This window comes from Dreissena polymorpha, chromosome 5 (assembly GCF_020536995.1).
Source record: "Dreissena polymorpha isolate Duluth1 chromosome 5, UMN_Dpol_1.0, whole genome shotgun sequence".
In the NCBI taxonomy this organism is placed as follows: Eukaryota; Metazoa; Mollusca; class Bivalvia; order Myida; family Dreissenidae; genus Dreissena; species Dreissena polymorpha.
In genome coordinates this window covers 63,504,984-63,516,222 of record NC_068359.1, presented here as the reverse complement: position 1 = coordinate 63,516,222, position 11,239 = coordinate 63,504,984, and positions in this window count along the sequence as shown.

Below are 11,239 nucleotides of genomic sequence, written 5' to 3'. Positions count from 1 at the left end.
TGACATCATTTATGTACTGCTATTTGGTGAAGTCGTGTATAGCGATCGTTATTATACATGTATGTCTATTAATAAACTAATACATTGTACGTTTTCGTACAACTACGCCTTCCAATAACCTTGCTTGCGCGATAGGTCGTCAAATATCGTACTACATTGATTCTCCACTAAGTAAGCAAATTAGAACGAGAGCGCCGATGGCGTTAAAAGCATAGGTGCAAGATACTGGGAAGAATGGCGTCACGTGGTATAATGTAGTTCGATATCGCCATCCGCGAATTTCTCAAATCAATAATTTCAAACAATTACCGACTATTTAAATAGATAATCTTTCCATTTACATCAGTGTTTGAAACGCTTATGAAAAATAATTACCCAAGCCTTTCAAAATTTAAGCACGGACAGATCTGTATCGAACTATTCTTTTTACAAATAAAAATAGACGCTACCCTATTCGTCTGCGTCAAGAATTTGTCGTAAAACTTGTGGTAAGCGTTAGATGCAGACGTGCACAACAGATTGAGTTCTGAATACAGATTTCTGAATGCAGAATTTTATAGAAACTCCTCACAGAAGTTACTTCCCTTGCTTCGCCCGGTCAGTAACTTCTAGTATAAGGGAGGCCACTGCGTAGGAGATTGAGATTTATAGTGCAGATAGAATTGTTTTACGAACGAAATTTGTTTTAGGTTATAAGAAGATTTTTTAACATAAAACGTTCTTAGAAAAATTCACTAAAAACGGTGTCAGCAATATTCTTGGAAGAAAACGTTAGAAAAACGTTTCCAAATAAAAATTGTAAGAATGACCATATACTAAATTAAATAGATATTTCGTCTGCTTTTTGATCAGGTAAGGCTTCATAAAGGGCAACCTATCAATGTGGATTTTCGAAATGTGGTATATACCATAAGCATAGGTGCGTAAACGCACCTATGCTAAAAACCACAAAATAAATATATTTTGATTATGTTTTTTTTAATACAAAACCAGAAAGTTTCGCGTATTTGCCCAGTCCCTGTGATCTTTCCCCTGTGATCAGTTGTGGATCAGTTATTAATTAAAACAATTAGCTTTGCATTATTGGCAATAAATGTTGTAATAAATGTAATAGGCACAAATGCAGTACTTATTTACACTTATTTACACAAAAAATCACCACTATGCAAGATATTCTTAAAACAAAAATATATACAATTTGCGCATTGATCCGTAAAATAAATTCTCCTCCCATAAGCGAAAAAAATGCATTACATACTAGTCGCCGATCTCCAGAGCGACGCCAATCAAATGGTTCAATGACAAATATGTAACTTTATAATAAGCCAGGTGAGGAAATATAATAATGATGTAATCAAACGTTGTACAATTTGTACGTACGAATACTAGTATGTGGTTTCATACGGGCACTTCATAACAAACATTTCGTGCGGTTGATATGTGACTTTAAAGTGAAAAATAACACAACAATACTTAAACCTTGCTTTTTTTCATTTAAGTAACCTCGAATGCTAAAATTTTCTACCAGTATTTCATAGTCGGGATATTCGCATTATGAAAACAGCATTACAATTATTGTATTGTGTATAGTATTTATTTGAAGACGTACGTGACATTATAAACTTTTTATTACGTGTGCTTGTGTTTAGAGAAATAGCAGAATGTGTTTGTCAATGATTCGTTTTAAGCGACAAAGTAAAATGAATAAAATAATCCATGAATTTGTTTTATCGTAAAACTTACATATATTGTATGAAATACCGATGTGTCATTAAGCGCAAACGTGTCAGTCTTTCGTCATACGTCATACTTTCTCTGGCTACATCAAGTCTCGATGTCTCCATGTTGAAATGTAATTAAACGCTCATCAACAATTTACAATAAAACTATCAATATTTCCGTAAATGTCATGTTGCCAACTATTGTTGAATATTTCAAACAATAATTACCACAATGAACGTATTATCTCTAATATGAACACATGCAGTAGTAAATATACCTCATTGTAATTTTCAATGAACTTAATTTAAACTGTCCTATTTTAGACTTTTATTTTGACAGCTTGAAAGATTTGTCATGCTGGTGTTAGTTTTATCTATGGTGGAAAAGATGAGCCATCTTCATGTTTTAAGTGGGTTGCATTAAACATTGCACGCGTCCGTGCGCCTGTTCGTACCGTCTTTACGTGTGTTTGCTCAGCTGCTCTTTACCTGCTCGACGGTTTGCGGTCAAGCTTTCACTACAACCTCCGCGCAGAGATTTGACTGGAACCAGTCAAACCGCACGATGATAGCCTAGCCACGTGGTACAATAATTGTACCGTTGTTGTTTTTACTTTTTTAATTTAAGAATAATTTATTTTATAAACTTTAACGTGAACACTACTTTCAAAATGTAAAAGAAAATGATACTACTTGTCATAATATTTACTTAAACCAAATATGCTACCAAATCTTGTAGGATTTTCTTGTGATGGCAGAGATTGTATGTGAGCGCAAGGAACAACAACTCTGTGTGGAGATGGCTCTCCCAATGAATTTCGAATTAACTTTCAAAGACAAAAATTGCGTTTATTAGCGATCGAAAGGAATGTTGTCTAAGACCAACTTTGGCAGAAATGTGGTAGCTTGTTGGGTTCTTTAAACTGAAGGAATTTTATGTCCGTTAATTTTGTGGACTGTGGCTGATTTCGCTTAACCATTCACAGCTCGACAATCTTCATTTGAAGACAAATGCTAGTGACGGAATTTAGTAGCACCTTAATTAAGCAGCATTATAGCCCTTAAAGCAAATAGTGTTAGTATGCATGTCGTTACCGCGACTTAGTAGTTCCTTCCAACACTTAAGTAACAAGTGGGAGCAAGATAACTAATTTAAAGTAGGCATACATCGGCCAGACTAGCATATGAAATGATAATCAACCTATGCACACATTCAGGTTGATTTATTATATCATTACCACTAGTTAGGTATCTCGTGCACACTAAACAAGCCTTTACTGCGACTTACTATATGAGTTAATTATCAATTTACCGCGACGTAATATATAGTCCTTTCCACTACTTAAATAAGTCTTGATCACGACTTTCTAAGTCGTTTTCACAATCTAGGGGGAAAAATGTATAAAGTCATGAAAACTAACAAGCGTTTGCCACATTTATCCCACCGTATTATTCTTTCCATAGATCCGATTGTATTCGAAACCAAATTAATTATAATAATTACGTAGGCATTTCCGGCATGGATGTGTTACTCGTGTTTACATAATCACGGTCGTCACATCACTGTCATGACGGCTTCGATAAAGGGGGTCCGTAGGAAATGTTTTATTATTTGCATCATCTGTCTAAAATATTTCAGATGAACAATTTATACAAAACGATGAAATAATTTAATTAACGGCCCTGCCAAAAAGGTTAGTTTCGAAAAATAAAGACTGTGCATTTAACACGTTTGTCTGTTCTAGGGTTACCAACGTGTTTTGGAATATACAGTAGCTAGTGTTTGAAAGATGAAGGCTTTGTCATAAAATTATGTCTATGCATTACAGTCTGTCCTCACGTAATGAAAGCCGTGCGGGATAAGTATTTTCTCGTGTAACTAGAGCTTTTTGCATGATACCAAAGCCTTCTCCAAGAAATCAAAGCGTTTGGACTTAAGGACAGGTTGTCTTCGATAAATCAAAACTAACGTTTCAGAATACGCGACTTATGTGTCTTGAAGAAAATTAAACGCTTTATTTTACACAAGACAACCATCCAAGCGATTTGGAATACAGTTCTGCCCGTCTTTATTGTAAGACAGATTTGTCGCAGTACGCCAGTCTTACTTGAAGATGAACTGGGTGTTGCTATGGGTGATCTGGCTGCCACTGGCGAGCTTGGACGCATGTAAGTACAATTTCGTTCGTCAGCACAAATATTAAAAACTATTAAATAAATTAAATTTATTCTGTGATTTCGAGATTGTGGCAATTAAGTTAAAAATTATCAGCGACACGATGAAAAAGAATAATACAGTTTTTACTTGAAATGTATAAGAATATACAAAGCAGAATGAGGGAAAATTACAATTTACTCCTTTAAAAAAAGTAAAACATTCAAAATATTAAGCAACACTCTAGAAACATGTCACAACTAAGTTTAGTGTAACCGTGCTCTACAAATACCGTTATTTATTATTGAAATAAAGTATGTTTTCTATATTCACATTATTTTCAACAAAGAAAAATTCGTTATCTTAATGAACAAAATTAAATAACTTTGTTTCCCGTAATTTTAGACGGACTTCTTCAACACAGTGATTTGGCGAGCAAGAAACCTCAGCTTCCTCATCAGGTTACAAGGAACCAAACAGCCGCCGATATTCATGAGGTGGTCTCGAAATCTGCGATCAGCGACCTCGGGGCTGAGCCAACATTGGACGCCCCTGCTCATCTGGCGGAAGCAATTGCCTTCCTGAGCAGCCGCGCAAAACATCCGGGCGGCACTGGTTCCAAGCAACCGGCTGCTAAAGTGGACAACAATAGTGATCCGCAAATTATTTTACCTCCAGACACACCACACAAACAAATTATATCAACCCCCAACAGTTCTCCATCCGTTGTTGACGATGCCAGCCCAATGCGCAGTCCTCTTGGTTTAGAGAAAGCTCATCAAAATGCACATATTTCGCACATGGCTTTAGGGATAGATGTCAATGAAATACTGCGGAACCAACAGGCGCCGCGGGCCGCCGCATTAGAGACCCAAGGCAGTCAGTCCGGAAATACTCACCCGACGATGGCTGAGCTATTCCGTGGCCGACAGAATGTTGGGAATACCGGCGGATCTGCTCAAGCGGCGCTACACAACCTACTCATTTCTACATTCGGCTCTGGTGGAAATGCTCAATTTCCTTTTCAGAACTTCCCCGGTTCAATGACTCAAAACATGTTGTTCCCTAATCCGCAGCCACAGTCTCAAAACCAGGATTCCAAGCCGAAATTCGTTGTTGTTAAATCTCCAACAGGTGGTTTTCAGTTGGTTGACATTAACCAGATCGCGAAAACCCAAACTTCCACCCATGAGACTGCGGTCCAGCAACCATCCATTCACCTGAACCAGCCTCTCATTAACCCAGTTCAACGCGTCGTCCATCATCAATCCGTCGAGAACACAGCAGCGCCTCGGGTGCGCCCTCCCCCGCCGCCGACAGAACCAACGCCGGCAACACTTCCATCAACGACGACGGCGCCGACGACGACTTTTCCTACAACGACCACTTCAACAACCACAACGCCCGTGCCGACACCGTCGATGACGACCTTCCCGACAACCACCACTACAACAACAACAACGCCCATGCCGACAACCAGCCGCATTACGACAATGGCGGTACCGGCTTTGACGACGTTAAAGAGGACCACACGCGTTACTACCAATGCTGAGACGACCGAAAGTCCCAACTCAGAATCAGGGTAAGCGATGTATTTTTATCATAAAAAAGTAACCATTTGAGTCGCGTTTTAAGAAAAGTGGGTTCTATGCATGTGCGTAAAGTGTCTTCCCAGATTGGCATGTGAGGTCCGCATTTTTAAATCACTTTCCACTTTATTGTATATTTTTGTTAAAGGGATCTTTTCACGGTTTGGTAAATTGACAAAATTGAAAAAAGTTTTTTCAGATTCGCAAATTTTCGTTTTAGTTATGATATTTGTGAGGAAACAGTATTACTGAACATTTACCATAGTCTTATATAGCCATTATATGTATCTTTTGACGATTTGAAAACCTAAAAATTATAAAGCGTTGCAACGCGAAACGATTGAATAATTTGGAGAGTTCTGTTGTTGTCGTTGAAATTCACGAAACTGTGAAGATTGCTTATATAACGTATAAAATACCTATTACATGTACACTCGGCGGAATAGCTGAGAGGGCTAATACGTGTTTACTCCAGCATAACTCCACGACTCCGAGGGTCACTGGTTCGAGCCCTGGTACCGGCTACTTTTTTTCCTTTTTTAAAATTTTATTCTTGATTTTTAACTTGAGTTTTTAAGATCCAATGTTTACATTTATCATTATAAAGCATTTAATGACTAGCTTCAAAATATGCCAAAATCTGTGAAAAGGCCCCTTTAAAGGAAGTCTCTTCTTAGTGAAAATCCAGTTAAGGCGGAAAGTGTCGTCCCTGATTATCTTCTGCGGACTGCACAGGCTAATCGGGGACGACACCTTACATAAATGCATTAAGCCCCGTTTTCCAAGAGCGGAGCTCATGTTTGCTTTCATAGTTATATTCAATAAATTGAGTGTATGCTTTCATCGTTTTTTATGTCGTATTTTGGTGTATATTTCATACTAGTATTGCCCATGTAAATGCACCACAAATAAATGTTGTGCGCCTGAGGGCATGTGTCCGATTGCTTTCGTTAACACCCTTAAGGGGACCTTTTCACATATTTTGGCATTTATTGAAGTTTGGGATTGCTTTATATTGATAAATGTAAACATTTGATCTAAAAAGCTTCAGTACTATAAAACAAAACAAAAATAAAATTAAAGAAAGAAAAAAAGCTACCCTCAACTGGGCTCAAACCATTGGTGAAAAGTCGAACACTTAGACCACTCGACCATCTGTGCTCATAAAATGACTGATGTATTTTATACTTTATATAAGCAACCTCGTAGTGTCACAAAATATAACGACAACAATAGAACTCTCAAAATTATTAAATCGTGTCGCGTTGCAACTCTTTATAATTTTCAGGTTTTTAAATCATCAAAAAATGCATTTAATGGATATTGTAGAGCATGGTAAATGTTCAGTTTAACTGTTTCCTCACAAATATCATGACTACAACGAACATTTGCGAATCTGAAACACATTTCTTTATTTTGTCAATTTACCAAAACGTGAAAAGGTCCCTTTAAGGTACACCATTCTTTGGTCGTCGGGTTGGTCTTCGACTTGATTACAAACTATGTACATGTATGAGCCGATTATTTAACCTTTCTTTTTTATTGATTACATTTTGTGGCGTTTGTATTTTAAAAAGGATAATTAAAACGCAATTTAAATATACATGTGCCCTCGGTCAACATTGAATACTTTTTTGCACTCACCGACCATTAATCGCAACTTAATGTTTAATGATCATGTTGATATTTCATTAAGATAAATGCATTAAAATTCATCGGCAATATAAATTGATAAATTGAAGTGCCATGCTTAATATAAGTTTATTGAGTATTTCCTTGTATAAAGTGATGTAAAAGTGTATGTAGGTAAGAAGTTCATTCTTTAAATGCACATTGTTAATAATATTCATTCATTCATTCACTCATTCATATATTTCATATTTTAACAATTTGTAAAACATGGTACATAAAGCATATATTACATATAAAATAAGTTTTATCTGTTTATGGCATAAGAAATAGCATACCAATAAATTAAAATAGCATCACAGTTGATAAATCAAGCAAACAAAGATACAAGTTTATAAAAATTCAATAAATTATATAACTTAATCTAAAAATTTGAGACAGTAAAATAATAATACTATCATTGGTTTATAAATGTTATAGATATATATGTGTGTGTACTAAAGATTTAAACCATTTCACAAACATTAAAATAGAAGGATAGCACAAAAAAGGAAGTATTATAAATCCTTATTTCCATTGTGGTCCTTAATAAATTAAATGTAGTTGACCTAGAAACAACAACTAATCATTTCTTTATGAGCAAAATTGAATGCTAAATTACTCTCAGAGAACATTATCACAGACATGGCGTAAGTATCACAGAATTTACATTGCATTACTTTGCACTATTAACATACAAATAAAACTAGGAAAAAAAACTAAATAGTAATAATAATAATAATAATAATAATAGGTGTCTCTTAAAAATCGACCGAATATATAATATTGTATGGAGCCGACATCCCACGGACATAATTATGTGGCACACACGCTTCCGCACGATATGTAGTTGCACCGTAACAAAAGCCTTACAAATGAAATGGATGACAGTAGTAAAACAAGTATAAGTACATCTTTCAATAAAATCCAGTTAAACGATATGGTCCGCATTGCGCGGAAGTGCATAGATATTACCAGTATAAAATGAAACTTGCGACAAAAGTTCGTGACGTAATTTGATCCTATGTACGTATGAGCCTTGTTCTGAAAAAAACAGGGCTTTATGCATGTGCGTAAAGTGTCATCCCAGATTAGCCTGTGCAGTCCGCACAGGCTTATTAGAGACGACACTTTCCGCCTTGATTGTCTGTAAGGAGGGACTTCCTTGAAACTAAAAATACCATAAAAGCGGAAAGTTTCGTCCCTGATTAGTCAGTGCGGACTGCACTGGCTAATCTGGGACGACACTTTACGCACATGCATTATGCCCTTTTTTCTCAGAACGCGACTCATATTATTAAAATACGGTCGTTCTTCCTTGAAAATTATTTGCCAAATTAAAAAAGAACTACAATCGCAAAGAGTATTAAATAGACAACTGTGTATGATACAAACCCATTGTTAAATATACTCATGGAGCGTATATTAGAGTCCGTGATATACCGAATTGATAGGGGCTGAGATGTCAAACAGTACATTAGACTGCTTTTGGTTTATCAAAAAATAAGTTGATAGTTACCATTATCTTATAACTTAAACTGCCTATTGAAATCCGATTCACTAAAATGCATTTTCTTATTTAGATGCATTTCATCTTAGTAGTTATTGTATTAAAAGGACTGTTCAAAGCATAAAACGTGTCTGAATTATAATTAATTAATAGTATTTGTAATCAACATGTCAACGAAAGGAAGCTTTTATTGCGAGTTACGTTACATCCTCGTGTATTGTCATAACCACATTTACAATACATCCGTAAAGTGTAAACTACAAATCATGCAGATTTGCTGTCAAGAAAATTGCTTTGAAATTACAATATTATCTTTTAAACTCGATGTCGCAACTGGATGACAATTTTGCTCGAGATATCGAACGTCTCGTGTTATCAATATTCTATATCGAACAGAATGGTAATTTTTACCCAATTATATACATATGCAATAAGGGAGACAATAAAGTATTAACCTCCAATAATTACATCATTGGACAATTGGAATACCATTAGATAAAAAGTTAGAGTATATCAATGTTGTGCAAATTAAATTCGTGGCTAGTGGTAAGAACACAGCCCCTTGATCCGTTCGCAGTCATCACAAGATGCTGTCACAGCGATTCATCCCTGCCAAACATCAATCTCGACGCAGAGTTGTCGTTCCATGGTCTCACATACAATTTAATCCAGCTATTCTGGTTCCAGTCAAATCTCTGTGCGGAGGTTGGTTATACATATGCTTAGAGATCGGCACTTGTGTTCGAATTATCGACTAACCGATGCTCGACATAAGTTTGTACTAGTTTTCTAAACCATTAAGGCTTTAATCGGGACTATAAGATTTGTTAGAGCTAGATCGTTGGTTTTCGAGTTATCGGTGCTCGACTAAATTAAGTGATACTGTAATTTCGTTTTGAAACGTGAGCTTTTTATAATTGAAAAAAAAGCCATACATAATCTTCACATGGCGTCAAGCAGTCATCAACAGCGAATGTTTTAAACAATGGTTTCTTCAACAACGTGACTGGTGGTAGTGCAGCATTGAACGCACGCGTAATTAATCGTTATAAAAGTCAATACCGTCTCAATCGTTTGTGAAAAGGAAATCAAAGACAATGATAGTCTTTCATACTTGTAATTACAATCGCATTGGCGACTGAAATTTATACTGTCGGAACGGTAAGGACATGGGTAACACAGGTCTGTCGCACACCAATTAGTATGAAACATTTTGTCAAGCTTAAATGTTAAGGGCCTGTTGCTGATATCGCAAGTTCTCTTTTTTACATTACATTAATTGACTTAAGTCCCTCAACATTACGGTAAATTTATGACATAACGTTGTTGTTGTTTACGTTAGCAGGCAAGGGAGCGTCTCGTTGCTATTAACAATACACTCTACAGATGCTATTTCAGCTTTGTATTTAATATAAATTTAAGTATTGATGTCAAAATAATGTTTCTGGTGATTCATTGCTCCTATCTTTGTTACTAGAAACACTTACAACTTTTGTCTGGCGTTTTTCATATGAGCCGCGTTCTGAGAAAACTGGGCTTAATGTATGTGCCTAAAGTGTCGTCCCAGATTAGCCTATGCAGTCCGCACAGGCTAATCAGGGACGACACTTTCCGCTGTTATGATATTTTTAGTTTCAAGGAAGTCCCTCCTTACCGAGGATAAAGTTTAGGCGTTGAGTGTCGTCCCTGATTAGCCTGATTTTCTCAGAACAAGACACATTTATGTTTGCGCTAGTGCTGAGAACACGTTGCGGTTTTCGAGGGAATATTTGTTTGTATAGAAATGTGTATTTCCAGACACTCCACCCCCGGCATTGGAGAATTTGTGCCACAGGGTTACCGTCAGGCCTTCTTTAGAAAGGAATTACAGAAACAGGATCTCGAGATCACAAAACTAAAACTAGAAATTCGTCAAATGCGAGAGAAAATCGGACAGATGCCCGAGTACGAAATGGAAGGCGGGCCAGCTGAGAACCAACCACCTGATTTCAAGCGCATGATGTTCGGGAACCGGATGATGCCACCATTTATGGCCTGACAAGGCCAATCTTTCAAATATATGCTCGACAACATGACGTTTAAATTTGGATAAAATTCAATTTTTTCGGGTCTAAAATTAATATATGCATCTTATTCTGATTATCATACTTTTTGCTATTGCGATGCGCTATTTATTTTAAATTCTAATTTAATAAGATAAAATAAAATTCAGGCTATTTTTTGCCGACCGTAGCGTTTGTTTATTCCTCTGGTTTTACTTTAAGACGTTGATGCGTGAAAAAGCGCAACTTTAACAATAATATTCAATAGTGAAACAGATATACAATTTCAATCATTTTAAAGCTTTTTGTTACGTTCAGATATTCATTAAATGTCCGTCTCTGGTCATTGTGTCGTGGTTTTTGTAAAACGTAATACATTGCTGTTTGTATCGTCCAGCATATATTTGAAAGAGGCATTGCATTCAATAAAGAAATTGATTTGACTGGTGTACATATGTATACACATGTACTTAAACTCTAAATGCGTGTATATATACAGATACATAGATATATATGGATTGGATCTACCGGTATTCTCAACTCACATACCATAT